Genomic DNA, 4,008 nt, shown 5'->3' on the forward strand with positions numbered 1-4,008 from the left:
CCAGTTCTTGCAATAAGAGAAGTTACTATTGAGTTTCCAAGAGATATTGTAAACCTTTGAATAACATGAATTCATATTGCCTATGCACCTGTAAAAAGCTGAATAACTATGTTAAAACATAAATTTAATTTGCTAAATTGGTGAAATCACATCAACATCTGCATGTCACTAGTTTTCTCATGGTAATCAGTAGCCAGGATGGATTTTCCTAAATCTTTTTAATAAAAGAAAATAATAAATATTGCATAACAGATCTATACCATGGGGCCCATGATGAGAGAAAACTGAAAATAAAGTAGGCCCTTTGTTGTGAAGAGTTTGAGAACCAGATACACATAAAGCCAAAGAATTAGGTCATTTGAATGAGAAAAATGAAATCAAAAGTTTAATGAAAATAACACAGGGCATGCCATATCAGGAAGATCAGTACGAAACATCTACTGTGCCTGTGCCTGCTGGCCACTGTCTGCTTTCCTAGGGGAGATGCAGTCGTGGCTGTAGGGCATAGCCTCAGGGTCTGGGTGGTCCATGGGCTGAGGTGAGGGTCATGATGACAGTTTACAGTGAGGAGTAGAGTAATGAACTTGAGGCCCTGAAGTCTATCTACTCTGACTTCATAGTATTGTCAGAAAGCCACCCAGCTTCACCATTACTGTAACATCTGAGGCTGGGGAAAATGATGAAATTGATTAGACTACACTCAAGTTTACACAGAGTGAAAAATACCCAGTGGAAGCTCCCCTTTATGAAATATTCTCCCAGGAAAATCTAAAGGATAATGATGTCTCAGACATGGAAAAACTATTAGTATTACATGAAGAAGAAAATCTTGGTAATGATCCTGGCTTCAGTGGACTTCAGCTGTGCAAGAAAAATTAAATGAAATAGTAAATCAAATAAAAACTAGGAGAGAAGAAGAAGAGAAAAAAAAGAAAGCAGAGAAAGATGAAAAGCAATTGTTGAACATTTTACAAAGAGGGTGTGATTTACAGATGTTTATTCTCAATTTGCAAGTGAGTAAAAAATGAGACCGAAGTATGGAGATACGTACATATTTCCAAAATTATGTATAAATAATGTGTAAGTGTATATGTACAAAGTTTTGCATTCACTTTGGGAAGTCACACGCAATCACTTTAAACAGCCTAAGAAATGGAGACACATCAATCTTACTCATGAGGTAAGGCAATACACTGATGTATACACTTCTGTAAGGCTTCCTTCACCTCTTTCTTCCTCAGACTGTAGATGAGGGGGTTCAATGCAGGGGTGACATTAGTATAAAAAGCTGACACAATCTTATCATTGTTAGCTGACCTGTAGGATTTGGGTTTCATGTAAATAAAAATAGCAGCTCCATAAAAGAGTCCCACCACAGCCAAATGTGATGATCATGTAGCAAAAGCCTTCTTCCTGGCCTCTGTGGATTGCATGTGGAGAACAGCAGCTAGGATGAGAATATGGAAGTAAGGATTAAGGAGATTGGGACCAGAAGCATTAAAACACAGCAAATATACATGGCATACTCAAAGACAGATGTGTCACCACAAGCCAAGTGTAGCAGCATGGGAGGCTCACAGAAGAAATGATCGATCTCATGTGATTTGCAAAATGGGAAGGTTAGGGTATCAGCAGCCTGCACGAGCCCATCAGCAGGTCCCAGAAACCTAGACCCCCAAATCATTCTCAAGCATAATTGCCAGCTCATGAGGATGGGATACCACAGAGGGTGACATACAGCCACATAGCGGTCATAGGACATGGGTACCAAGAGGAAGGACTCTCTGTCATCCAGCGTGAGGAAGAGGATGATCTGTAAACCACATCCAGCAGGTGAAATATACTTATTTCCTGTCAAATAGTCAGTAGTCATTTTGGGCACAATGGTGCAAACCAGCATCACGTCCATGAGAGAGGGTTGGCTCAGTAGGAAGTACATCGGCGTGTGAAGGCGATAGTCCTGGTGGATCAGGAGGACCATGAGGGCATTCCCTAGCAGGGAGCTGAAGACAACTGTTAGCATCATCACAAAGAGGAATAGGTGGGCTCCTGCGTTGTTAAAAAGTCCTAGAAGAATGAAATCTGATGTGCAGTTTCTGGTTTTCATGATTTAACAACAGTGACACTATTAATAGATAAAAAAAAGAGTTAAGACAGTTTACCAGGGGCTGGTGTTTGGCAGAATGAGGAGTATTGATAAAGGGAACAAAGGATCTGCTAGGGATGGTGACAATTTGGGTATTAGATGGTGGTTATGTTGACACAATATTGTGAATGTAACTAATGTCACTGAATTGTAGACATGAAAGTAGTTAAAAAGGGATATTAGTGTTGAATATATATTACCAAATTAAAATATGCTAAAAATTACAAGGAAGTTTTTTCCAGATTTTAAAGTGCTCCAATGGAAGTACTTTTAGTCTTGAAAAATCACTAGTCTGAATATGATGAAACTGGTGTCACATCCTTCACTTGTCAATCACTTAATGTTTTCATATGTCCAAAACTTCCATGGACAGTACCTATCAGGGTGAGTATTGATTAAATGATACAATGAATAAAACAATAGAACTCTTGTCAAACACCCACTTCTGTATAAATATGATTCAGTTGTTTCAGATACCAAAACCTATAGACAGGGAAAAATGATTTCCAGGATTACTAACTTATATTTGTGCTGCATTACATCATTTATAATTAATCTTCTTTGAAACAATTTAATCCAACGTTTTTGAATACATAAAAGCTAGGTATTTGACAATTGAGTTATACATATATAACATCTAAAAAAAACATTGAAACCTATCAAAGTCACATAATTTTTCCAGACAAAGACTAATCTTGCAAGGCCATTTTTCTTTCCAAAGAAAGGACTTATTTTCTCATATTTAAAACCTGGAAACACTGCCCCTGAATATGGAAATAAAACTTAATTTTGAAATGTTTGTAGTTAGCTTGATTCCAATTATACACCAAAAAGAAACTGACTTTCTTAGAATCCTTTTCTCGCAATGAAATACTATATGGCTTGCACACAGACATTAATATAAAAATGCACTTTGCTGTTGAACTGTTTCCCCTCACTGTCACACAAATATACATTTCAATAGGTAAAGTTGAACAAACACAGATATACTAACTCTTTATTGAAATGCAGCCATATTTTTGCACAGAAATATTTTGAGATAATGAATCAGAAATACGTTCATACATTCACTCCTTTCAAAACTAAAAAAAGTGGATAAAATAATTAAAACTATTAAAAAAGATAAAAATTCTCTATAGAGAATAGATGATAGATGATGGAGAAAGTATATGAAAAGCGCATGGTTTCATTATTCAAAATTTACTCCTTTCATCATCTTCATCTTCTGTTCCCTCATATATCCTGGTTTTGGCATATTCTACCTTGCTCTCTGCAGAAACCTTAACTTAATGGATGGTGAAAGAGGATGTACACATCATCATAGAAATGTGATTTTTTTTACATCTAAGTAAGGTCCAATTTTCATGCAGTTTGTAATTCAAAAGTATCCTTACCCAGATTTACTCTGCCAAGAAACATCTATTTTGTGCCTCTTTAATTTCAGTTGTAGATATGCATATTCATTTAAAATGAAAAATAACTTCCAATTATCACCCAAATATTAAAATTAATTGTATAACATTTGCATAAACTCAATAAATATGAATTTCCTTACATAGTCATGATTTTCCTATGCCTAAAGTTCATTAGTGAAAATAAAATTGTATGTTTCCCTTTATATTTAAACATATTTACATTATATACTATATGATACATATTTATATTATATGTTTGTAGAAAACAATAGCTTTTAAATATAGTCTCATTATTATAAGATGACATGAAATGAATCCCAGATATTTTGAAGAGAGTTGAGCACCATTCCTAGAAGGAAACATGATTAACCTGGAAGAATGTCCTCTAGAGTCTAGACAATGCATAGCTGTTCACCGAAACAAACATTTTATCCTATGCTTTCTTCG

The 4,008-nt window shown here is 35.5% G+C and overlaps 1 pseudogene; it reads right to left on the bottom strand.

Annotated features, from left to right (window-relative positions):
- Positions 1 to 1,007: 1,007 nt before the first annotated feature.
- LOC143646091 (olfactory receptor 2T33-like) lies at positions 1,008 to 2,107 on the bottom strand (annotated as a pseudogene).
- Between the last annotated feature and the right edge of the window lie 1,901 nt (positions 2,108 to 4,008).

Source organism: Tamandua tetradactyla, chromosome 9 (genome assembly GCF_023851605.1).
Source record: "Tamandua tetradactyla isolate mTamTet1 chromosome 9, mTamTet1.pri, whole genome shotgun sequence".
Classification (NCBI taxonomy): Eukaryota; Metazoa; Chordata; class Mammalia; order Pilosa; family Myrmecophagidae; genus Tamandua; species Tamandua tetradactyla.